This window comes from Danio rerio, chromosome 15 (assembly GCF_049306965.1).
Source record: "Danio rerio strain Tuebingen ecotype United States chromosome 15, GRCz12tu, whole genome shotgun sequence".
NCBI lineage: Eukaryota > Metazoa > Chordata > Actinopteri > Cypriniformes > Danionidae > Danio > Danio rerio.
In genome coordinates this window covers 35,213,094-35,240,981 of record NC_133190.1, presented here as the reverse complement: position 1 = coordinate 35,240,981, position 27,888 = coordinate 35,213,094, and the positions used below count along the sequence as shown (strand labels likewise).

General features: G+C 36.3%; 1 long non-coding RNA gene across 2 annotated transcripts; it reads left to right on the top strand.

Annotated features, from left to right (window-relative positions):
• Nucleotides 1–27,888, top strand: LOC137487687 (uncharacterized). Of its 2 annotated transcripts, none has more exons than XR_011006382.2 (3): nucleotides 1–117; nucleotides 9,656–9,760; nucleotides 25,220–27,888. It is a non-coding gene; the product is annotated as an uncharacterized lncRNA (long non-coding RNA). The 2 variants fall into 2 exon arrangements; XR_012390963.1 differs by lacking the exon at nucleotides 1–117 and adding an exon at nucleotides 5,203–5,513 and having other exon boundaries at nucleotides 25,220–25,959.

Sequence of the window (27,888 nt, the reverse complement as noted above, 5' to 3'; positions counted from 1 at the left end):
AGTGGCGATGTAATTCTGCTAAAGTGTAGTTTAGTGCCACATTTCCTGTTGCCTGTGTTTTGCATCAGATCCTAGATACAGGGCGGCAGTTCGGAGACAGATCTTGGCGTGTGTTATGTAAGCAAAATAACTTTTGTAAACCGATGTCTGGATAATGTTTACTTTACTACTGTAATCAATTCAGCGCAGCTTTGGCTGTCCCAGCAAACCGAGCAGGTCTGTAGCTTTGTTTCCATTACAAAATAGCTCTCGTCTAGATTATAAAATCTTTCAGTGGAAAACTAAAGGAGAGGGGTTGCGATCCTATCCATGAAATCTCAACAATTGTTTAAAATTTGAAATGATTGAGTGAAAGATCTTCGTTAATTTAACCCACTGTGTTTTTTTTTTTTTTTGTGGATTAAAGGCAGGAATGATTCAAACAAAAGCTGATTGTTTGGCTTGCTCATAATCGAGCCATTGATCTAGGTCCTGGAAAGCACAAAATCCACCTCTGTAAAACCGTGCTGTCTCGACACATTGATTGCAGCTGTTGCCATGCCAGTGTGTAAAATGTGGATTAATTGCAGCTTTTCATTCTCCGATTTGCATATTCCTCTATAAAGGGGGGAGAGAGCAGCTTTTCTCATTGCTGATGGAACTGGATGAAACCCAGACAAGAGAAAGGGGTGATCTGTCTTTTTTTTATGTCATACCAAAAATGCAAACACACACACACAAACAGAATGAGTAGCAGCAGAATGACATCCAGTAAATATGAACAGGATTAAACTCAATTTGCGACGATGGCGCTGCGTGGTGACACATCTGAGAAAGAAAACGTTACATATCACACTCATTTATATATCACACTCTGTTCCTTGTGGATTTTATTGCTTGGTTTTAAACCTTTCTCGTTTCGAACAAAGCAAATTAGAACTGTTTTGGTCTTTTTATAGTGCATCCCATCTGATGTGTGAAAAATGTCACATGCTGATATTTGAAAATTAGATCAAGAATTTTTATTACTGTTTCTTTCACACTTAAAGAAGTGTGTATTAAATTATAGAGGATGAACTACAGTATAAACATTCATGAGTCAGTCTGGATGTTCATATTTTAATATTACTTTTAGATGGTAATATTTTTGCAGCCCTATTTTTGTCCTGTAATGTGACATATTTTATTATTTTAATTCATATTAAACATTCTCCCTCAAACGGCACTTGGTTAGCACTTTGCTATCCTTATTGCACCTAAAACTAAAAATTTTTATTTTATTTTCTGTTTTGTAAAAAGTGTAGGGTGTATGGTGTACAATATGCAATCTGAGAAATATCTTGGATTTTATTCAGGATTAGAGAATGATGACCTTTTTATGCAACATAGGCTCATTCTAAAAAACGTAGCCCTATATACATTTCTGGAGATCTCAAATTATGTAGCCAGAGGAATGTATGGCTGCATTTCGTCTTTAAAATGAATGCTAAAAGGCGGTATAACACTATTTACCGTTCCTGACTTCATACTTCTGTATGGACAGCTTTTTTGCTGTTATCTGTTTGTCCAGTGGCTCGCCGTGTACGTTTTTAGGATTTGAGAGGCAGAGTGGAGTTAACTGCTACAACAAGGTTTGATTCTGGCAAAGAACGGTTCCAGATAGCAGGTAGCACAAAAACAAAAGCCAAAATGTAAAACAAACAAGTAACTAAAAGGGTGAGAATGTAGTAAAATCTGAAAAAGTGGTAAAAATCAGGCTGCAGAATTACTTTTCAAAACACTGCCGGTTGTGTTTAGGGAAGGGAGTTTTTGATCAGGAGGATTTTTTGGGAGGATTGATCAGTCGGTTGGTGATTCAGTCAGTCCAAAGCAGCCTCTGGTGGATTTCCACGAGAAGAGCAGGCGCAAATGGCATTCACGAAATCATATACACAGCGGCCTTTAGTGGATTCGCGAAAACAAAAACTGCTAAAAAAAAATCTCATGGGATGTATTTGGCACTCTCCAGAAATGTATATAGAGGTACGTTTTCAGAATAAGGGTGAACCCTTTATCCATGAAGACTTTTTTTTAAACTTGTAACTACCAGCACTAATCTGTGCAAACAAGATTGAACAAGCATGGTAGTTGTTGTTTGTCTAATCTGGTAAATATATTGAGAATATGGGTGTAATTGTAATATAAATCAGATGCTAAATATACTGGGAAATTTAAGACATTGAGTGTAATAGTCAGTGGCGCCCCCAGAAAATTTTCTTAGGGGTGGCCAGAAGAGGCCGCACCAAATCTTGGGGTGGCACACAAAAAAATAATGAATTCAGTGTAATGTTATATTTTTGTTTCTGGTAAATGAAATAATGTAGTTTTTATTCATTTAATTAATTCTACTTGAAATATTGCAATTTATTCTTTGAAATAATCCAGCAAGTACATGTGCAAACCAAATAAAAATCTATGTTTATTTTAAAAACACTTTTCATATACTGTATAATTAACTTCTTTATTATACATCATATGAGATATGCCATGTCTAAAATTAATGAAGATTAATGAGTTTATTATTCCCAGAGATGGGTTGCAGCTGGAAGGGCATCCGCTGTGTAAAAATGTGCTAGATAAGTTGGCGGTTCATTCTGCTGTGGTGACCCTGGATTAATAAAGGGACTAAGCCGAAAAGAAAATGAATGAAAGAATAATGAGTTTATTAATTACCCAAACAAATGAACAAACTGAACAAAAGGCATTACTATACACACTCACTATAACTAATAATATCATTTATCCATATTGCTTTTTGAACCATTTTATTAATGCAGCTTCTTCTATTGATATACTGTGGCTTAAGGTAAATATTAAATAGCCATTGCTGTCTATTGAAGGTGTGTGCGTGCTGTCAAGGACGATCGGGGAGGGTAGTGGTGGTTCTAGTTTAAATGACACCCTGGGCGAACCACCCTATACACCCCCACCTCTCTTAAATTGTTAGATTTGTTATTCAATAAATATAACAATTTATTTATATTTATTCTAAATAAATACAATTAATATTAATATACAATTATTATTCTGAATAAATAACAGAAATCAGTCCTAAATATTACTGGAAAACAACAACTGGAGTGATATGCCAACATCACTTAAGAAACCTTTTGCATGAAAATTAATTATGACAATTCTAAAGAATACAAAAAATGTATTATAGAATTTTCTGTGATCTTAGACCAGATCATGGCTGAGAAATCATGTTATGAAGTCTTACCTCCCTGACTCATTATCCCTCCTTTCTGCTTTAAAGGCATGCTTAGTGAAAGTAACATCATCATCATCATCATCATATTATATAAACTTTAAACGACTTTCAAAACTCGCTGCGTGCCGACACTTCTGCACAAAAGGCTGTTACTCCGGTTTCACGGCGCATGAGCGGTGCCTATTATGTCGGCGTGCATGCAAACAACCAACCGGGATTCACACAGGAGTGCGTGAGGCGCGCGGGAATGGTTTTCCGCGCGCATGCGTCAGTTTGCTTTCACCAGCATTGAACCAGAGGGGGAGAGCTACGTCAGTAACACCAACAATAATTTAGTGACTGCATTTTATTTATTTATTTATCTAAATATTGGGAATTTATGAGTTCATTTAAATCAATAATGTCAACTGCAAAATTATATTGGGGTGGCCACAGGGGTGGCCAGAGTTTACCGAGGGGTGGCCGTGGCCACCCCTGGCCACCCCTTGGAGGCGCCCCTGGTAATAGTAAAATTATATGCTGCATTTGAACCCTTAAAGTAGCGAAAGGTAACAAAATATGCTTTAGTTTGTCCTCTTGTAATTGTTATAAAAACAAAAATATTTTATGCTTTTTGCAACAGATATAGATTGATCCTTGTGTTATATACAGTATGATATTTACAGTATAGAAGGTCCAGGTCAATGAAGATCCGAATATGTAATAATGACTGGCAAAAAATGAGTCATTTAAGAGTTTATTTTTTCTTTTATCTTAGAGTTAGACTGAGCATTCAGAAATCTCTTTGTTTGTGTTCTGAAGATGATTAAAAACCTCTAACTATAAATATGTATTTTTTTAAACCTAAAAACCTGCCTTAAAACAAATAAACAAGCAAACAAAAAAGATTAGCTCACCCAAAAATGAAAAAAAAAAACGAAAAAAAAAACAAGCAAAATAAAACAGGAGAGTGAATAATGAATAATTTTGACTTCAACTGCATATGAATCTATTGACTATTTATTCAGCAGTTTTCCAGTGTTGACCAATCAGAATCAAGTATTACAGAGAGACATCAAATAATGTCTTATAAATGACTTGCTATTTTTTTTGTGAACTTAATATTAAAAAAATGTTAAAGAAATGTTAAAAAAATCAATTCAAAAGTTCAATTTAAAAACACCAAAAATTACTAAATCTCCAAAACAAATAAGAAAAAAAGTCTGTTCTTAATAACTCAACCACATGTCACTCCACAAAAACTTCTGTGTGGCAAAACAAAATAGTAAAAAAAATTGTTTGCCTATATATTCTCCTCTGCATGAGGTCAGAGTGCACGTTTACTACAGGCATTACTACATTTAGCATTGGAGTCAACAGTGCAAAAAAATGTATTGCCCATAGTACTGTAAATGCACACCCTGATTTGATATGAAAGACATTGTTAAACAAAATTGTTTTCAGTTATTTTGGCATACAAATATGTTCTCAGAGCTTTGTATGATTACAGTTGAATCACATAAGTCACATGAATTGTTTTGAGGATGTATTTGTTTACATTTCTGCACTTCAAACATCTCAGGACTGCCACTGTCCATAGAGCATAGGTCTCAAATTGGATTTCTGGAGGGCCGCAGCTCTGCACAGTTTTGCTCCAACTCTAATCAAACACAGCTGGTCTAACTAATAAAGGTGTTCAAGACTACTAGCAGGAGTGAGTTGGAGGTGGTTGGAGCCAAACAATGCAGAGCTGTGGCCCTCCTGGAATTGAGTTTGAGACTATTGCTATAGAAGATGAGAGAGCTCTCTGATTTAATCTAAAATATCTTTATTTGAAGGTGATCATTTTGAAGATTTCAGTTGATTACCTTAGAATGACATCATAACATAATTTAAATTTTTGGGTGAGTTAATCATTTACTTTTGAACTATACCAGCACTAACTTGCTCAAACCAGCCTGAACGAGCGTGACAGCTCATGTTGTTCTAAACTAGCATTTTCAGCTCTTTGTATAATGCTTGATACATCACCAATTAATCTGTCAGACTGGAGTGCTTTTTTTCTGAGAGCTAAAGTAGTGACATTTAGCGAGGCTCAAACACCCGTCTAGCCTCAGTCAGTGTGGGCAGCACTTTGTTTCATTGGACAGAGATAAATTTGTCTCTGCTTGGCGTGGGTTCACCTGTTCTCATAGGAGAGCAGCACTTCTGAAACACGTCTCTCAGCCTTTTCTCATTCCCACAGACAGAGTGGGTGGTTCACCGCAACAAAACAGACGTGCTGCTTTGCATTTTTATAGTGTTAGTAAGTAGATGTTTTTTTTTTCTCACCTGAATGGATGATCATTTAGTTGGGCTTCAAGGTAATTGATTGTGACAATCACTGCTGTGGATTCTTTCCTATGGTGGACCGAAATATATATACGGCTGTCACTGAATGTCTTTTTTGCTTCTTATTAATTGATGAAATCAGTTCTTGTATCAGCGGTGTGAGTTTGGGATAGATGGTTTTGCTGAATGATTGACTATTTGATCTCGCATTAGTTTGGAGACTGAAAAGATAGATTGCTTATGGGCTTGTCAGTAGATTGGCTGGAGCAGATAAAGCAGTTTCCTGCCCTTTAATTAAAAATAAGAGATAAAAATGAATGTTTTTATCGGTGGAAGTAGAATCTATGAAGTAAAGTGATTGTGATCATGGAGTCTGTCTTAGCATCAGTGTTGGGGAGGTTACTTTGGAAATGTAATAGATTACAGATTACAAACTACCCTATTTAAATGTAATAAGTTACAGTAATTTCTGATTACTTTATAAAAGTAAAGTAACTGATTACATCTGATTACTTTTTGACTACTTTTAGGTTTCTAATGGACATTCTCAACTAAATCATTTTCAAGCATTTTTACCGAGCAGGTGTGACCTCACAGTAGTTCTGTTCACTTTTAGCATTTCAAAATCTTTCATCTCTTAAATTAAGATTATATTCATTTAATTTTAAAATACAGCCACAACTAAACCAGACCTTATAACAAAAAAATGTTTACTGTTGTTACAAAATCTTAATGTGAGTTAGTTGTGCAGGGTGATTTTTTTGTGGCATTTGCTATAAAAACATACATCTAAGCTATTTTTGCAATTTTAATTTTTAAATCCAAGCAACTTAAATCCAAGTGAGTCACATCTTAGTGATCAATAAATCTGTTATTGAAACATGAGGCAGAATAGTTCAGTTCAGTTATTTACTGTGAAAGATATACTGTACTAAACAGAAACAAATTATAGTATGTGACAGCAAAAACAAAAAACAATAAAACCAATAAAACCATGTGTTACACATTTAAAATATTATAGTCATTTATAGTAAAGGGAAATATTTAGGAATTAGCATTATATTGTGTATATATGAAGAGTTCAGGTGCAAAAACTTCTAAATGCCATCTGAAATTTTCTTCTAAAATGGCCATTTTTACAAACAAACAAACAAACAAACAAAAATGGTCTAAAGGCTTTCGTCCTAACCCTCCCCAACATTCTCACTCTCTTCATGGAATAGAGGGTGAGCCAAACTGAAGGTTCCCATGGGCCAACTTTGAGCCACAGGCCCTAGTTTGGGCATCTCTGATCAAAATAATGTATAGTTTATATTAAAACAACTGTCTTCATTAGGCATATTTTCTTTGAATTATACTTAGATACATCAGATTGTGTAATTAATTATAGTTTTTTTAAATTCTTTTAAACAAATTATATATTAAATATAATGGCCATATTGTTGAAGTGCCGTGATCATTCTGATGAATTCAAAATTTGTAAAATTAAAAAAAAGTTCATTGTAATTAATGTTAATGTTAGACGTTTGTGCTTAATAAAGAATATTTACTTAAGCTTGCCACAATTTTTCAGTTATTTACTGCAAAAAACATTCTTTACAGTTTACTACTGTAATATGCACTGCATTGTGGGTCATTTTAAAACTTTTACAGTAACTTAGGAATTTGCCTCTACAATATTCTACCGTCATTAAAGTAGTCAAGTACTGCTACTGTAGTTAAAGACAAATATGAGACAGTTAATGAAAAAAAATTTCACTTGTTTGGAATTTATTAAATTCAGTAGTAAACATTAAAACCAAAGGATTTGTACTGCTAAAGTAGAATGTTAAGAAGTGACAGTAAAAGTACTGTAAAATCTTCTTACTGTAAAACTTAAATTGTGGTAAAGGGCATTTTACCATAAAAAAGAAGTTGCGGTATTGCTTTTTTACTGTAAAATTACATTGCGGTAGGGCCCTGTTACTGTAAAACACATTCACAGGTGAGTTACAGTAAAGGGGCAGTTGTGGTAACTTATTGGCAGCAATGTTGCCAGCAAGTTACTGCATTTACCGCTTTACAGTTACTTTCCTGTCAATGTTTTTTTTTACAGTAGCAGGGCCCTACCGCATAATACAATAAAATGTCTAACAGTGTATTTGATCTTTACATCAGATTCATGTGCTGAAAGAGCACAGGATATTTGCTAAACCAATGATTACCATTGAAATCCAGCTGGAGGAAAGCAGCAGCTTGCATGTTTGGAGTACTTTGAACTTTTCCTCATGCAACATCATTCCATATTCTGCTCTGTTGCTCAGACAGTCAGTGTAGGAGTTTGTGTGTCCCACAGTTTCATCACTCGCTGATAGCTCTTCAGGGAGCAGATCTTCCCTCAAACCACAAAGTGAGACATGTCAACTTCTCCACACAGTCTCTGATCCCCAATGTGTGAACTCTGAGTACTTACACTTCAGCCCGTGTCACTTCCTGTTTGATTTGCGAAACAGTGTTGCTGCAGCCATAGTCACTGATGACTGATTCACTCGGGAGAAAAACAGACCAACAGATATTTATTTCCAGCTTTGAAGTTCTAAAATGCAGCAGAATATTTGCAGTGCTTCCAATTGTGAAATAATCCTTCAAGCTTAGAATGTGGGAAAGCAAAATACAGCAGTGACTGTTTTTTGTTTTAATCGTCTACTAGTTTGTTTCACAGAGAAGTGTCTGGGTAGCGTCATCTGAAAGGAATCTCCTGCTGAAGGTTGTTTTATGAATCGATCATTCAAGCTGATAAAGGTATCGCAGGAACAAGCGCAGAGATTCATTGCTATTATGAAAGTGCGGTTATGTAATATAACCTACCCTTAATCATGTTTATGGAGAAAGCGGTTTCAGCATTCTGTTGTGTGCTGCAAAATAGTGACAAGCTGTTTGTTTGTAAGATTTGATGATCTAGTTTGTCTCAAAGTTTAAACAGTGTCAAGATATTTAAAAAAAAATCATTTTTAACTCTTCAATTGTTCTTCCGATCGGTCTCCTCGTCCAGCTGTTGTTTCAGATAAAGTTTTACCTTTAAAGTTTTATACCTACATTCCTTTGTTTATTTTGTAGTCCTATAAAATGCAGGATGATTAGCTAACCATCCATCACTCATTTATTCAACCCAGGCTAAATTCTGAAAATGAACCTCTACATACATTTCTGGAGAGCGCAAAATAAACCCCAGGAGCTACATTTTTTTGCAGTTTTTGTTTTCACGAATCCACCAGAGGCCGCTGTATACAGGCCCGGATTGGAGGACCTAATCAGGAGGACCGGGAGAATTCCCGGTGGGCCGGTCCGTTTTTTGGCCGCGAGGGCTGGTGTCCCTAGCTCCAAATTAATGTATTTATTTACTTGACCACAGTCTTCTTATTCAATATTTTACCGCAGCTCTGCTCTTTTTATCTACTTTCTCGCAGCCTCGTGATGAAGATGGAGCCTGCAAAAGAATTTTTTAGTAATTGTTGTGGTCGAGTGGTTAGCACGTTAGGTTTCGACGCTAGCGACCCTGGGTTTGATCCTCGTCTGAGTAATTTTTTATTTTTATTTTTATTGTTAAGACATATAATACTGTTAGGGTTGTTGAACATTTGAAGTTTTAAAGCAGCTGTTTTCTCAAAAAAAGACGTGATAGTGTCATTAGAAACTGAATTGGAAATGACCTTATTTCAATATTGTCAGTCGTGAACTGAGGTGGGCCGGTCTGAGGCTTGTAACTCCAGGGCTGAAAAGGAGTCCCACTCCGGCCCTGGCTGTATACGCTTTTTAAAATCTCAAATTTCGCTCACGAGTGTCATTCACGCCTGCTCTTCTTGCATAAATACACCTGAAAACTGACTGACTGATTACCCGCCCCCACCACCTCCTTAACTCAATCCAACCAATAGTGTTTTCAAAAGCACCGATTGACCCGCCCACCCACTTCCATAAACCCAACTGACAGTTTTAAAAAGCAATCCAGAAAAAGCCGTTGCCTATTTTTACCATATTTTCAGATTTTACCACTCTCTTACACTGTTATTTACTTGTTTATTTATTTTTTGGCTTTTGTTTTTGTCTTACATGCTTTCTGGAACCGTTCTTCGCCAGACTCGAACCCCATTGTCATGGTCATCTCCGCTCTGCATCTCAAGTCCACCGATGTACATTGCAAGCTACTGGACAATCTGGTAACAGCGAAAAAGCCGTACAGAGGTAAGTGGGTAAAGGAACAGTGTCATACCACCCCGTAGCATTTGATTCAAAGACGAAATGCAGCCATACGTACTTCTGGCAACATAATTTACGGCATAATTCTCGAAATGTATATAGGGCTACGTTTTCATAATGAGCCAGTTGCAACCATCCATTCATTCGTTTTCTTTTGACTTAGTGCCTTATTTATCAGGGGTTGCCACAGTGGAATGAACCACCAACTGTTCTGGCACATGCTTGATGCAGCGGATGCCACGACCCAGTACTGGGAAGCACACTGGGAAACACACACTACGACCAATTTATCTTATTTAATTCACTTATAGCACATGTCTTTGGATTGCACCCGGAGGAAACTAACAGGAATGTCAACTGGTCCAGCCGGGACTCAAACCAGCGACCTTCTTGCTGTGAGGTGACAGTGCTAACCACTAAGTCACCGTGCTGCCCCCCATCCATCATTGCTAGGGTTTAAGAGTGATTTTCACACTGTGTTTAAAAACTGACAATAATGAACCATAACATTGGTAAAGAATAAACTATAGCATTATACTTAACCAGTAATAAGCGATAATGTACATCCAGCTGGTTGTTCACACAGAATAAATCCCTACAGGTTTATCAGGTAAATAAGACTGCAGGGATTATTCAGTAAAAGTAAATATAAAACAGCTACTTGCACAAATCGAAATGATCAGACAGAAGACATTAATTGAACTGTTAAAATGTAGCTGTTTAGGGTTAGGGTTAAGCTCACATAAATAATATTTTTCTACACTTTTCTATTTCTAATTCAATAGCAAAATATTGGCAAATATTCAAGTGTATTGTAACATACAATGAAGCTTAGTCAGGCATGCAATCGTCAAACAGGAACAAAAAGATACATGAGGGTAATCCAGAATCATATTCATGGTCACAGGCAAAATGGTTGATAGAGGTGGCAAATCAACACACATGAGAAAACAAGGTAAAGGTCAAAAGCACAGCATGACTAGACAAGAGAACACTTAGAATTGTTACAACAAACAAACAAGACTCAGCAATGTGTGCGTGTTTGAGAGGTGAATAAATAGTCTAGATAATCAGTCCATGATGAGATGTGTGTGTGTAATCAGGGAGAAAACTGGAACTGGTGTGTGAGGTGCATGATGGGATTTGAAGTCCAGTTCTGTGACAGTTTTGTAGTTCTCCAGTGATTCTCCAGTTAGTGATTGTGACAAGTATATTGAAAAAAAGATTAATTTGTGCTACATTTTTCACGGTAAGTGGTTGCAAACTATTTCACATGGGTTGAATTTAAACAAACAAATTAAATTAAGCTTAATTTGTTTGTTTAAATTCAGCTCATATACAGTCAATTGTTTGCAAAAATTTACCTTAAATTTTGTAAATCCAGTGAATCGTTTTTTTTCATTGCTGACTGACAGTCAAGCAATATAAAAATAGGTTCAGTAACAGAAAATATGTTTGATAGAAAACACTTAGATGAGCCTGTATTATTAGTTTAATCAGTTGTTATTATCGGGGGGGGGGGGGGGGGTGACATGCCCTTATATGGTCGTGATTGACTAATCAGAATCACTATTCCAGGGAGCAGTGTTATAATACGTTATGCAGAATATAGACAGGTGCTGAATAATATTGCTGCTGCTGTAGATATATTGATAGAAAGCTTCTAGTCTGGCATACGACCCCCCTTGGTCTCGATTAGGCAGTGTACATCACTGATGTTGATCCCAGGCAGATCCACAAGGAAGAGTACAGCATGACATCTTGACAGCTGACAGTTCAATGCCTGAGCTGGCTTATTGAATAGCAAAAAATAACAGTGAATATAGCCCACTGAAAGGCTTTCTGTCAAATTTTGACATTTCTCCTTCAAACACTGACACAATCATTTATATTGGGGCTGTCAGTGATTAAAATATTTAATGTAATTAATTACATGATGTGGATATTAGTTAATTTAATTAATCACAATTAAAAGACACTCAGTCAACCACAAAAGAAAATTTGAAGCAATTATTTGTTAATTAAGAAAAAAATTAAGAAAAAGGCAAGGAAAATATTTGCAACCAAAAAGTCCATGATAGCTCAAAAGTACATGTTAGTAAACAAATGTGTCACGATTTGCTCTATCACAAAAGCACAGGTCACAGGAATTAACACATGAAGGAACAGAATGACAATATAATACAGGACAAAGGAATAAATTGAACTCAAGGGTTCAAAGTTGTTGCTAGATCGAATATGTTTGTGGCCAGAAGTTAACAAGAATTATTTCAATTATTTATAAAATTTCCCATTAATTGTATTTTATTAACGTCCACCCCTACTCCAACCCTAAACCTAACCATCACAGTAATGTAAAGACAGTAATTGTACCGAGTATTATTTATGTTATCTGTTATATTACCCAATAAAGAGTATTTTTTAACACCTAACCCCACCCCAACCGTCACATTACAGTAAAAAATGTATTATTGTTATACCGTTTCATTAATAAAAGCTGCTATTCATTCATTCATTCATTCATTCATTCATTTTCTTTTCAGCTTAGTCCTTTTATTAATCCGGGATCGCCACAGCAGAATGAACCACCAACTTATCCAGCACGTTTTTACACAGCGGATGCCCTTCCAGCCAACCCATCTCTGGGAAACATCCACACACACTCATTCACATTCATACACTACACACAGTTTTAGCCTACCCAATTCACCTGTACCGCATGTCTTTGGGGGAAACCAAAGCACCCGGAGGAAACCCATGTGAACACAGGGAGAACATGCAAACTCCACACAGAAATGCGACCCAGCCAAGGATTGAACCAGCGATCTGTGAAGCGACAGCACTTCCTACTGTGCCACTGCATCGCCAAAATGCTGCTATATTAATGTGCATGTCACACGTCCAGCCAGCCACATATGCGATCTAGACTTTACCAAGTGACAAATACACAAAACATGATTAAACTGATTACAAACAGGGGAGCAACACAGGTGGAACTAATAAAACTGACGACTGGCGAGAAAACTGAACAAACGAATCACATGACATAAACACAACACATGGAACACAACACATTGGAAATCGCATGACACAAACACATGGAAAACAACATAGAAACACCAGAATGTGACAAAAATTTACCTAAAATAAATATTTGATGTACAATCCTTTCGGTTAGCACTGTCACCTCACAGCAAGAAGGTCGCTGGTTTGAGTCCCGGCTGGGTCATTTGGCATTTCTGTGTGGAGTTTGCAAGTTCTCCCTGTGTTGGTGTGGGTTTCCCCTGGGTGCTCCGGTTTCCCCTACAGTCCAAAGACATGTGCTATATGTGAGTTTAATTGAGTGAAGTTTATTCATAAACTAATTTCGAGAGGATCACGTGCTTATGATTTATCACGGCCGGTCTCGCATTTGCTAATCACTATCTTCCAATCATATGAGCCCTAAGCTACTATAAATAGCCACAGTTTTCAGTTCACTTTATCTTCGTTTGGAAGAAACCCCCCTCCTCCCCTATTCTCCTCCTTTACCTCTGATTGGGCGGCACGGCGGCCCAGTGGTTAGCACTGTGAGCCCCACAGCAAGAACACTGCCAGCCCTGGTTCCACAGGACCGGTGGGTGTTTCTGTGAGGAGTTTGTATGTTCTCCCCGTGTCCGCGTGGTTTTTCCCGGGTTCTCCGGTTTCCTCCCACCATCCAAAGACATTTAACATACATAACAATCAAGCTTTGTCTAATCCCTTGTGTTCCCTTATCTACCGCAGCAGGGGAGTTCTGAGATCCTCTTGCTCTGCCAACGGGAGGAAGCCCCGGGCTCGAGGAGCCCTTGAGCTCGGGGCTCTCTCCCGAACAGCATGCCAAACAAGCTTTTGTAAATCATCAGCTAAGTGTGAACTCTTGAAATAAACTAAATTGGCCGAAGTGCATGTGAGAGTGTGTGGATGTTTCTCCAGTTCTGGGTTGCAGCTGGAAGGGCATCCGCTGTGTAAAACATATGCTGGATAAGTTGGTGGTTCATTCCGCTGTGGCGAATAAAATGACTAAGCTGAAGGAAAATTAATGAATGAACAACCCTTTATGTTCCCTTAGGCCCCAATGACAGCTCCCGCACCTTTATTTCTGAGAGTTAGTGGTGGTAAATGTCTTAGTGAGTAAGCCATTGATTTATTGTTTCATACATTTCATACTTTTACATGACTGATGCTTTCAGGTATGAAGTAAAAGCATTTTTGAATTGAATTACAGCTTTACCTGATTTGTTCAAAATGTGTATTCATTCATAAATAAACCTTTCACTGCATGCATTTGATTCAAAAGGGCTCATTCTTAAACCCTTCGAATCTCAAATGTACCGTATATGGAGTGTGCCACACCAAAAAACTTCTCTGCACAAAGGATCATAGTGGCCCGAAGTGTCCTTCTAGCACTTTGATTTGGAACGACACTTAAGGCAGCCATGAATGTTTTCACTCAGAATTTTCCTTCAGACAATGATAAATATCCCATTTGGAACGCACTGATATGTGTTGAACTTGATTTTAGATCATAATTCCTATTATTTGAGTTGTTAGCAGCATGTTCATCAATATAGTGAACTGTATGAAATGTTATCTGTGTGTGCTAAAAAATCATAATAAACTTGATAATTACTCAAATTATCTCTAATATGAATTTATTAATTCATTAATTTTCCTTAGATTTATTAGAGGTCACCACATTGGAATGAACCGCCAACTATTCCAGCATATCTTTTACACAGTGGATGCTCTTAAAGCCAAAACCCAGTACTGGGAAACACTCATACACACACACACACACACACACACACACACACACACACACACACACACACACACACACACACACACACAAACTCAATCTCAATACACTACTAATTTAGTTCATCCAATTACACTAAAATGTCATTGTCATTGGACTGTGGGGGAAACCGGAGCACCAGGTGGAAACCCACGCGGACACGAGTAGAACATGCAAACTCCACACAAACATGCCATCTGGCCCAACCAGAGAATTTCTTGCAGTGAGACGACAGCACTAACCACTGAGACACGGTGCCACCCTTATAACTAAGATTAAAATAGTAAAATAGCAACGTAAAAATTGAAATCGGGGTTCTTTTAGACTAAAGCTTAGAACAGTTTCCAGCTTGAAAGGCTTCCATGTCTTACAGTTGCTGTCTTGTGCACATCATAGAAAATAGTTTCATCCTTGTAAAACCACTGTTGTTAGACTGTTAGACAGAGAGCTCTCTTTACAAGGAAACACTGACATCTTACCGCTTTGACATTGTGTCTTCCTGTTTACACTGCCTGGGGAAAAAAAAATGCTTTAAAAAAGCTGAGTTAAACAAGGTGCCTGACATAGGTGATAATTGTAGGTACTTTTGTGGATATTTATTTGTCAGAAGTAACAAAGCATTCCTAATGTCCTATAACAAATGTGCAGCCTCATGGCTCCTGCTCCCACATTACTGCTTTCTATGCACCAATAAAACTGTTCAGCAACCCGAAAACCAAAACAGTTTCAGTGCGGGACTGATCTGAATGTGCTCACTGATCAACCCTCAACATTCTTTCAAAGACTGCGCTGTTTTAAAACAAAAGGTAGTCTTTTAAGATGGCCACTGACGCACTGCTAGTGACCTTTTGAGGTAAACATTTGGCTTCCTGCAATGCAGTGGACACTGTTGTGAAATCTGCTGAGGTAAATGTCGGAACAATCATATAGTATATAATACAGTATTGTTTCACACCAAACTACACAGATTTTCAGTGTAAAAACAGCTAAATTTTTATTAAAATCCTTGAGCTGCTAAAGTGACAACCCGCACTGAGTGCACTGATTTCAAGTTCATAACACTTTTCAAATAATTTTGAATTTCATTAGAGATGGGAAAACTCAATTTGCAAAACCTTGATGCTGTTAAAGTATAAACCAGTTTTATTTTCCTTTGTGAATGTATGTTTAAACACATTAGCTCATGGAGGATCCCATTGTTGGGGTTTCCTCTTGCCAGTGCAGCTGTGGTGAGTAACTAACTATGGTTTAATGGTTATAATAGGTTCTGAAGCATGTAAATTGTTCATCATGACTGGCTATGAAGGTGGACAGGATGGGAGTGACCGATGACAATCTGGTTCACTAAGCTGCAGCTTGGGCAGATCGCTTGTGGTCATTTACTTGTATATACAGAGTCACGAATGAGTAAATTCAGGCTGTGGTTGTGTTCAATTGGTTAGCTGTTAACCCTTTCATTCACACGATTGTTCAGAGCATCAGCCAGAATCCAGCAAATGGATCGAAGTAGATCAAATCTACCCAAAATATTGAATTAATTTATGCTTGTGTACTTTTTTTGTGGGGGTTTTGTTTGTTAAAGCGCCATCTAGTGGTATCCAATAAACATTTTTTCCAATTATTTTGTGAAAAACTTTCTTGGTTGAAGCAGATATTCATGTGCACTTTATGTTTGTATAATATTGTTTTTTGCTGCAAAACTTAAATTAGATAAATCTGGGCATTCAATCTTTCAATGTTTCTTTAAATGAGCTTTAAACTGTTGTATGTCTCTAAAATGGCCGCAAGGGGGCAGTTCAGAGCTACGTATAATTAAATTGCACATGAACTGAGCTGCATTGGAGAGAAATTCAGCAAGTCTTTGTGTGTTTAATACTTATTTCATGACTCTTTTGGACACAGTCTTATAGGAAATACATTAAAGTGATGCAAGATTCATCCTGAAAGCTTAAAACCACCATAATTTTAGAACACAATAATTAGCACACGACTACACAGAACAGACTGAGAACAGAACATTCTACAATTGGTTTTGTGTGTATGTCTGTGATTTTCTAACATATGCAGCACTGAGTGATACTGTATGTTATCAAGCTAAACTAAACCCTGGTTATGAATTATTTTTAATGGCTTATGCTTGAGTTTATATTGATTCTGAGTATTAAAAGTTAGTTAAAAAGGCTTAAGAGATGTAATCAATAGTCCTTGTAACATACTGGTTAATTCAGTGAATACATTATAACCGTTAAACCCCTGAGGCAGATTTTGGTGGACTATAGTACAGTATATACTGTAGTGTCATACCTGCTGTTAAGTCTAGTGGAAAAAGCTTAACTTTTGGAACTTTTGAGCTGCTCAATGAAAGATTAATGTTGCACTTAATTAATGCCAAGCAGGGAACAGCGAAAATATTTTTGTCAACCCCAAAACAAAGCAGCATTAGCCATCATCGATGTTAACCTTTGGCAGACAGTTTGACAGCAATAATGGTAGCTATAAAAATCACATTGTTATATGTACCATACTGTTGAGCCTCACTCACCAGGCACTTTATTAGAAACACATCTTGCTAGTTCCTTGTTTTACCACTATCTGAACTTTGACAATTGCCTTATTTGCTTGCAGACTTGTGGGCTGCATATTCTATGACTGTTTATGTATCTGCCATTCCAGATCATCGTAAAGGTTCTTTATTGGATTCAGATTTGTCAAATGTGGAGGGAATTTAAGTTTAGTGAACGCATAGAGATGTTCAAACAAACAGTTTGAGATGTTTTGTATGGTGCATTATTCTGCTGTAAGTAGCCATCACAAGATGTGTACTCTGTAAAAAATTATCTGACCACTTAGTCATGATTGCATCTATTTTAGTTCATCGTAACTTATTCAACTATGTTAATCATGTTCTAACCTAATTTTATAAGTCAGTTAACATAATTTAAGTTCAACGGACTCATACGGTTAATTTGATTCTACTTAAAAATGTAGGTAACCAGGAATTTTTTACAGATGATCAACAAATTCACATAGCCTGTGGTGTTTAAACCATCCTCAGTTGGTTATAAGGTGTGCAAAGTGTGCCAAAAATACTATATAATCACCAGCAGTCTGAACTGTGTATAGGATAAGATGCATCCATACGTTCATGTACTTTTATTCAGTTTTGGTTGATTGGAGAGGAGTGTCAGTGTGCTCTTCTTTTTCTACTGCGGTAGCTCATCTATTTCAAGGTTTGATTTGTCTTCTGCAGACCTTGGATTAAACAAGTGTTTCTTTTGTGTGTTTCTGTTGCTTTTCAGCTCAAACCAGTCAGATTATTCTCTTCTGATTTCTGGCAACAACAAGGCATTTTCACACACAGAACTGCTGCTTGGTTTTCTCTATACTCTAGAGATATTACATAAAAATCACAGTTGATGAGTAGTGTATAAAATACACTGACCAGCTTGTCTGACAGCAACAGCCATCACATTAAAAATCAACCCAGCAGGCACAGGATGTCAACATGACTTCAGATTGACATTGTAACATTTAGTCTGAAAATGAAAATCAGGTTGACGTCAGAACCCAACGTCAGGCAGACATTCAACGTCAACTTACTTTCTAACGCAACCTAAAAACAACAAAATATAAATGTCTAATGATGTTACAGCTTGACGTTGTGTGGACGTTACCAATATGACATCTATAAAACATTGGATTTTGATGAATAAATGTCAGTATTTGATGTCAATATGACATTGGTTTAAGATGTTGGCTTGACGCTGGGTTTTGGTCACTTTCCAACGCCACCTAAAATCAACCAAATATCAACGTCATTTCATGTTGTTATTGGACGTCAAAATAACATCCTTAGATGCTAGTGACATAGTTCTAACGTAATAATAAAGTCTTACAAGGTTGTGTGTCTGCTGGGAGCCGTTTCTTCACTCTAATACTTGGACTGAAGATCGTCTTGCAATATGATTGGCTGATTATTAGTGTTTACAAGCAACTGATGCCTAATAAGGTGACTAGTGTTGAATAAAAAACAACAACATACATTTCTATTCATTCAACTTGGATTCCAAATAGCACTTACAGGCCTTGGTTACTCGCGGGGGATGATGGCATCCGCAAAATGTAATTTCCACATTTTTCATCCAACAAGAGAAGCATTAGAAACTAGCAGCAAATACTATTATGCAGTGTGAAATAAACCACTAAAACTTAAATATTTATGCATTAAAAGACCTTGTAAGCATTCAAAGCACTGTAATATGAAACATATTTCTGTTTATGGTGGGTTTACACTGTGTGCTAACAGGGATGAGGAGCGTCAGGAATTGTTTCATGCTGGGTGTGGATGTAGATTTGGCCCAAAGCAGGATTAAAACAGGTGACCCCTCTAATGAGCCTTACTGACCACCGAACAGCTGGACGCCCTGAGACTCACTAACAACTGTTGAAAACTTCGTTTCTCCTGAGAGAGCTTGTTTAATAACCGAGTAACTTCTGATGTTAATTATCTATGACTAATTTATTTTTAAGCACCTCCTCCGGCACAAATATAATATGGATTTATCTTTCTGCTCATTACTATTTCAGCATCTGCTATAAAATCTCATGAAACAAATTGGTTTTAGGCCAAAGTTTCAAAGCACAAAATGGTGTACTCTAGATAAATTATGTTCTGAATATTATAATGAAAGTAAACCACTTTGATAATGTCAACAAAGTTAATTTGAGAGAGTTTTAAACTGTATGTAAGAATTTGTATGTATTATCATTATTTTAATGCAAATGGCTTGTAATAAAAATGGAAAAATCACATATTCCTGGCTTCCTACAGTAGGCTGTCTATAAAAATCTGTAGACTTTTTATATTAGCAACTTGGTATGCTTTGTTTCAGGGAAAATGGCATTTACATGCACTCCCAAGGGTTCTGTAGTATTATTTACATGCCTCCCTTTAGTTATGTGATGCATGAAACAAATATAATAAGTGTATTTTACCTGTAGATTTTTGTAATAGTTGTTTTAAGTGATTTATTTGAGAATAGGGTTAATTATAGAGTTTATACAACAGTTCTGTCTGGGTCTTGAATCTGATTGGCTGATAGCCGTGAGATATTAAAGTAATATCAGCACTCATACAGCCTTGTGATTTACTCCGCCCACAGGAGTGGCAAGCAGAGGACTACAGTTTGACAAATATTGCTGCAGTGGGACAACATAATGTAATTTTGAGGCATTTTTAGTTGAGAATGTAGTTGTTTCAATTGCAACTATGCAGCTTATTTAGAAGGGCAGAGCCTATATTATATATTCAGAGATTCAGCACATTGGACTGTCATACTGAGCACAGTGGCGCCCCCAGAAAATTTTCTTAGGGGTGGCCAGAAGAGGCCGCACCAAATCTTGGGGTGGCAAAAAAATCTGAATTCAGTTTAATGTTATATTTGTGTTTTTGGTAAATGTAATAATGTAGTTTTTATTCATTTAATTAATTCTTCTTGAAATATTGCTATTTATTCTTTGAAGTAATTCAGGAAGTACATGTGCAAACCAAATAAAAATCTATGTTTAGTTTAAAAACACTTTTCATATATATACTGTATAAATAACTTTTTACGTGCTTTTATTGTACATCATACGGTATATGCCATGTCTAAAATTAATGAAGATTAATGAGTTTATTATTCCCAGGGATGGGTTGCAGCTGGAAGGGCATCCACTGTGTAAAAATGTGCTAGATAAGTTGGCAGTTCATTCCACTGTGGCGACCCTGGATTAATAAAGGGACTAAGCCAAAAAGAAAATGAATGAAAGAATAATGAGTTTATTAATAACCCAAACAAATGAACAAACTGAACAAAAGGCATTACTATACACACTCACTATACCTAATAATATTATTTATCCATATAGCTTTTTGAGCCATTTTATTAATGCAGCTTCTTCTATTCATATACTGTATCTTAAGGTAAATATTAAATTGTCATTGCTGTCTATTGAAGGTGTGTGCGTGCTGTCAACGACGATCGGGAAGGGTAGTGGCGGTTCTAGTTTAAATGACACCCTGGGCGAACTCATGTTATGAAGTCTTACCTCTTGACTCATTATCCCTCCTTTCTGCTTTAAAGGCATGCTTAGTGAAAGTAACATCATCATCATCATCATCATCATATTATATAAACTTTAGTCGACTTTCACCTCTGCACAATAGGCTATTACTCCGTTTCACGGCGCATGAGCGGCGCGTATTTTGTCGGCGTGCATGCAAACAACCGGGATTCACACAGGAGTGCGCGAGGCGCGGGAATGGTTTTCTGCGCGCATGCGTCAGTTTGCTTTCACCAGCATTCAGCATTGAACCAGCACTAAGGGGGAGAGACAATGAATCAGCTACGTCAGTAACACCAACAATAATTTAGTAGTTGCATTTCATTTATTTAAACATTGGGAATTTATAAGTACATTTAAATCAATAATGTCAACAGCAAAATTTTATTGGGGTGGCCACAGGGGTGGCCAGAGTTTACCGAGGGGTGGCCGTGGCCACCCCTGGCCACCCCTTGGGGGCGCCCCTGACTGAGCAACTGATTAAACATTTCATCACAAGATGGCGACAGAGACCGCAAAATAAGTCCCTAGGGGAAAAAAAACAGCACTTTTCAAACGACAGCTGAACAAATCATTACAGAGTAAGTAAGAGACATTCTAAGTCAATCTCTCTCTTTTGTTTTTTGTAGTTCTGTATTTATGCCACAGTAATCTGGTAGTGTTTGGTTTGCTCTTTCTTTTTTATGGTTAACTGTTGTTATTTCCTGATTGCAACAAAGAAATACAGGGAAATCTCAGTGTAGACTGATGACATTTCATGCCGTTCAGCCTTATAATCTTAAAATGTGAGCAAAATCACCTGTTATGTCATCATTTCAGACATTAAGCAAGATGATCATTCAAATATTATCTCTACACCTCCCACCAGAGCCGACATACATTCATATCACACTGTTACTTGATACTCATACATCAATTGAAACCTAAAAGAATGGAGTGTCTGAATGGAAATCCACAGAAGTCAACAAAATAATTCCTTATGACTAGAACACTTGAACACAAAACTAATTTTACTTAAATAAGTCAACAAAATGATTCCTTCTGACTAGCAAAAAGTAATCCAAGCAAACAAACACACATTAAAAATAAAATAACAATGACAAGTTATACTGCACTTCTTCACTGAGTGCTGAGATGGCTTTAAATCTGATTTACATTGGCTTTTATGCAAATCCATATTAACATTTCAAATTAAATTAAACATTTTAAATTAAATCAAAATATGGAAAGTTGTTGTCAGAATTTTACTGTTAAAACATGGTAAAAACTGAATAAGAAATGTCTAAATTTTATGGCAAGTTACCGTAATTCATTAATTTAATGTGTTAATTCACCAATGTTGTAAAGAATTAACATTTTTGGACCATTGTACTTTGAAGAAGATGCTCAGTATCAATCTCACAACTACTAAACACCATAATGGTAACACATATGACACTAAAGTTGTGCAGTAAACATTATTTATCAACATTAGATGTTACATAAAACTCTAAACTCTAAAAAAAAAGAAAAAAAAAGAAAAGTAAAGTAGTGTCATGCAGGGAATTCTGGGAATGTCAATGCACAGTAATTCACAGACTACAGATTTTGTACTGTAGTATTTTTATTTTTTAAACATAATTACAGTTAATACTCTCTTAAAGACTCTCCTAATTCATTTTCACAACCCTTTTTTTTTTAACTCAAGGACAAGCCCAGACATCTGCGCCGTTGACATGCTTCCGTTTTGACCTCTGTTTTGCTGACCTGAAGTCATCTGTCATAAAAATTGTGTTGGCATGTTTTAACAACAAGCTTCCTTCATCTAGGAGAGCACATCAAATCAAAGACAGGCCGTAGCCAATGCGGTAGTGAACTAAAATAGCACTAATGACATATGTGGGTAGCATTGTCACAACCGAGCGCATCTCAGGCAAAAAATAGACCCGATAAGCTCAGTGATTGTCGCAGTGGAAAGACTGAATGACAACTGCAACGCTTGGAAGCTGTGGACACTGAAATCCACATGGAAAACCGCCAACATCACAGACAGAGCAGAGCATGCTTTTAATATCCACTAGATGCCATTGTTATTTATTAGCCCTGTTTAACCATTCTAAATCATTTCATCAATGCAAGTGTAATTGAAGTTTAATTATTTGATTCTATCACCCAGTATGCCACACAACCCCATTATTAAATCATGTACTCAGACACAGACAGTGTTATTACTGAACTATATCTGTAAATCTTTTGTCACTTTTAATTGTTATTTGCATGAGGAAACACAAAAACTCACACATTTAGGAAAGGCACTGCACGTTTAGAGCTACTTTAAGTGCTTTTTGCATCTGCTTGCATGCTTTAATGTTTTATTAAACCTTTAAATGGATGTTGCTCTGCATCTGTTATAAAATAGCCCGATACCATTAAATATGAACTTGAAATGTGGAATTAAGTATTACTATTTATTTTTTATGTTAAATAGTCTCAAATGGAGTTTAAGCTTTGTTGTTTTAAACACTTTATAGATTTCATAACAGATGTTAAAAGTTATGGATCAGTAAGATAAAAATTATTTATTTAATTATTAATTTATAAATTATTATTTATTAATTTAGTTATTTACTTATTTTTTTGTTTGTTTGTTTGTTTGATTGTTAGTTAGTTAGTTAGTTGGTTGGTTGGTTGGTTGGTTGGTTGGTTGGTTGGTTGGTTGGTTGGTTGGTTGGTTAGTTAGTTAGTTAGTTTGTTTGTTTGTTTGTTTGTTTGTTTGTTTTTTAAGTTAAAAATATTCCATAAATTTATTTGACTAAAATAACTAAATTATAGTTATATAATTATACAATTAATAGCTAAGGTCAACATAGGCTCATTCTGAAAATGTCCCCCTATATACATTTCTGGAGATCGCAAATTGTGTAGCCAGAAGTATAAATGGCTGCATTTTGTTTTTAAAGCAAACGATATGTGGCGGTATGCTGTTCCTTTTCATGCTTACCAGGTGACTGCTTACCTCCATATGGACGGCAAACAGATGCCACAAAAAATAAAATAAACAAGTAAATAACAGGGTGAGAATGGTTTAACAGTGCTTTTGAAAACACTATTAGTTGGGTGGGTCGTGTATAAGCTATTAGGTTGGGTGGTTATAGGAAATGGGTGGGTCAGTCAGTCAGTCAGTCGAAAGTGGCGTCGGGTGGATTCACGCGAAAACAGCAGGCACGAATGGCAATCGCGAGAGAAATTTGGGATCTTAAAAAGGGCATACAGCGGCCTCTGATGGATTCGCAAAAAACAAAAGGTGCAAAAAACATAGCTCCTGGGACATATTTGGCACTCTCCAGAAGTGTATATAGCTATAATTAGAGTTGCTTTACGTAAAAAGGAATTTAAATAATCCCCAAAAAATCACATTAATAATAACAGAGATTAATTATAACTATAGAAACATGAAAGAATAATTAAAATAATTGAAAACATTTAAGAAAAATGAGCATATGCAAAATTCAGGACAACCATTGAGACATAGTATCGTACTCATTATAGTACATTTAGTAATAATATATTATATTCCCGTGAGTCCATTCAATACTCTAGTCTTTAACATTCCACATTATTATTGATGTTACTTACTGTACTTACAGCGTAAGTCAGAACTATTAGCCCCCTTTTGAATTTTTTTTTTTACTTTTTTAAATATTTCCCAAATGATGCTTAACAAGTAAGGAATTTTTCACAGTATGTCTGATAATATATTTTTTTTTTTTGGAGAAAGTTTTATTTGTTTTATTTCGGCTAGAATAAAAGCAGTTTTAAATTTTTTAAAATCCATTTTAAGGTCAAAATTATTAGCCCCTTTAATATATTTTTTCCATTGTCTAGAACAAACCGTTGTTATACAATAGCTTGCCTAATTACCTTAACCTGCCTAGTTAACCTTATTTTACCTAGTTAAGCCTTTAAATGATGTCACTTTAAGCTGTACAGAACTGTCTTAAAAAATGTCTCGTAAAACATCATTTACTGTCATCATGGCAAAGGTAAAAGAAATTGTTATTAGGAATGAGTTATTGAAACTATTACATTTAGAAATGTGTTGAATCAGTCTTTGCTCTGTTAAAGAGAAATTAGGCAAAAAAAAAACAGGAAGGCTAATAATTCAGAGGGTTTAAAAATTCTGACTTCATCTGTACTTGTTTGTTTGTTTAAAAATATTCTATGAATTTATTTGACTAAAATGCTGTAAAAGTTTATGTAAATACACAGTAAATGCACACTCCAGCTGTAATTTGAGGTGCTTGACACAAAAAGGAATTTAAATAATCCCTAAATAATAACAGAGATTAAACATAACTAAAGAAACATTAAAACTATTTTAAATGACTTTAAGAAAGAGCATTGTAGTTGAGACTACAGTAGCACAGTATAGTTGCACAGTATATTAACTAATGTTTTTTTAGTTATGTTTTTAGCATCTCATTTAAATACATGAACAGCAGCTACACTAATTATTTTCTGTATTCCCTATTTCCACCTAGGGGTACTCATTCCGAGGTCTCTAGATATTGTCCAGCGCCAATGATGCGATCCAAGACCTGTGGGATCTTGTGGGCCAGCCTGACCTCCCGCTGGTGCCCTACTCACACCTGCATCTTCTCCACGATGGACTTCTAGCTTCTCCTGCCTCCGTTGCCTAGACTGCAGCTCCGAAGTATGGAAGTTTGGCCAGAAGAATAATGGTCGTGCACAACAAAGTCTAGTCTCTATGAAGGTTTTTTCTTCTCTTCACTTCATCAACTGTTGAAGTTTGTTTCCACACCACTGTCACCACGGGCTTGCTTTGATCGGGACTTGTGGAGCTGCGCTTATGTGGATTTGCTCTTCAGTGTTTAGACTTTCAGCAGAGAAAATTTAATCACACTGTACAAAACTGAACTTCAACTCTGAAATCTGGAATTTACTAGAACTTTGTTAAGCTGCCCTACACACAATCTACATTGTGAAAAGCTTTATATAAACATCAATTGAATTGAATACTTGATCATTCTAACATTGCACATCATTATTAATGTTAAAAACATGTGCTACCTATTTTTTTACACTAATATTTTTTGTAGAATTATTCAATGAATAAAACTTATTTGAAATCATTAATCAATTATAAAGTCTTTATTTTTGATCTTTTCAATTTAATCCATGCTGATTACAACTTTTTTTACAATGTTGTTATTTGCAGGCTTTCAAAATGCAATTGATATATAAATAAACATTAATTTCTTAAAAAAAAATTTAAAAATCTTGACTGACCCTAAACTTTTTAATGATATATAGCTAAATCTAAATGGAATGCGAATCGGACTGCAGTCAAATCAATCTACACAGGTGTGTGTCCCTCCTCAGGGAGCAAATGCCCTGAATAACAATCAAGCAGCATGTCAAATCTGAGCACACAAACAGGTGATGTTCTGGAAAAAAAACAAGCCTCAAAAAAGAAGACAAACTGCTTTAATGTCTAGCAAGGAAGGAGTATTTTTAAATCAAGCTTGAAGAGAACATAAAATCCTGTGGAAAGTCCCTTAAAGGAAGCGCTTTAGAAAACAAACGTAGTGTAGGTAATTCTGGGTTTATACACTATAGATATGGATGTAGAAGGCTCATTCTGTAATTGATGAGTAGGATCTGACTGAGGTAATAACAATAATCTTGGCTCATGCAACGGGATGTAGGAGGTAATGGAGTGTCTTACATGTACTTTAAAGACCACTACGGAAAGGTTTTGGGGACCCAAAAAAAGTGACAAACCTGGCTGCTTCCTGTTTAGAGTCAGCGGTGTTGTTGGAGATCAGAGAGGTCAACTTTTTGTTTATTTTAATATTCTGAACAAATGATTCCTTGTTGTTTGTATACAGTGTAAAAACTGCAGGGCTCCACACAATTAATTCATGTTGTTCCAAACCCACGCCAACACGGTGGAGATCATGCAAACTCTACACAGAAATGCTAACTGGCCCAGCCAGGACTCCAACCAGTGACCTTCTTGCTGTGAGGCAACAGTGCTAACCACTGAGCCATCATGCATTCAGAAACACTGTACAATTCGCTATACAATAGGCTTTTTTATGTCTCTTACACATTTCTTTATGAGCAAAAGACTGACAGAAGCATTAAACTCTTAAAAAAAATGCTGAAATTGGTTCTAAATACACAAAGAAAAAAAGGCAGACCAACTAACGCTCAAAACTGCTGACTGTTTCGCCGCTGCCTTTCATCTTTTCAGAACATCTGCAGCTTCCTACACATCCAATAAGACCAAAATAACCATTATGTTAAATACAGGGTAGCAGCCGGGTGATGATAAACACTCCTAGAGCTTTCACTTTGACAATTTCCCCCAAAGTGAGTGTCGAAAGGCCTTTCATTCTTCTTGCAAATCGAATATGAGAAAACACTCCGGCTAGTAATAGATTGTCATACAATTAAGACCTTTTAAGCCTTTTACGATTCTGCATTACAAACAGAATTGTAAATGTCTAGAGAATGGATAATGGGTCCATGAATCAGCACCGGGCACCTCTAATCGGATGTGTCTGATTCACACTGGGGGTGTTGACAGGCTGAATTCCTCGCTGATGTGCATAATTTTAAGCCTTACTGGAAACATCAGCCAAACAGCAGGATGCCAGAATAGTTGGCTGTGTGTGTGTGATTGTGTGTGCTGATGGAAGTGGCTTTTGTTGGTGTGTGTGTGTGTGTGTGTGTGTGTGTGTGTGTGTGTGTGTGTATGAATTTATGTAAGTTTTCAGCTGAACATTTCAAGGATGAAATTGATTGAAATTGGACTCAAGTTATGATTTATGCAAATTTTTCTCATTTCATAGCTTCTGCAGTTTTAAACTTTGTTTTATTTTTGCTTGTTGGAGTTGGTGAAGTATTTCTCAAAATTTGTATGCTGATGTTTTTCAGTTTAACTATTTATATGCATGCAACATAAAAAAGTTCTATGACATTTAGTCAGACTTAGTGCTTAATGTAATATAGAGATGCTTTCCCAGTGAGACAAGATGATTCAAATGTAATAAAGTAATGTGAAGTAATGACACTTAAAACAGTAGATCCCTATATAGAGCTCTTCACACTGGGCCTGATCAAAGCAAAATTTTGTGTTTTATTTTTCATCCCGTTGCACTACAATGAAAGATTCACCTTT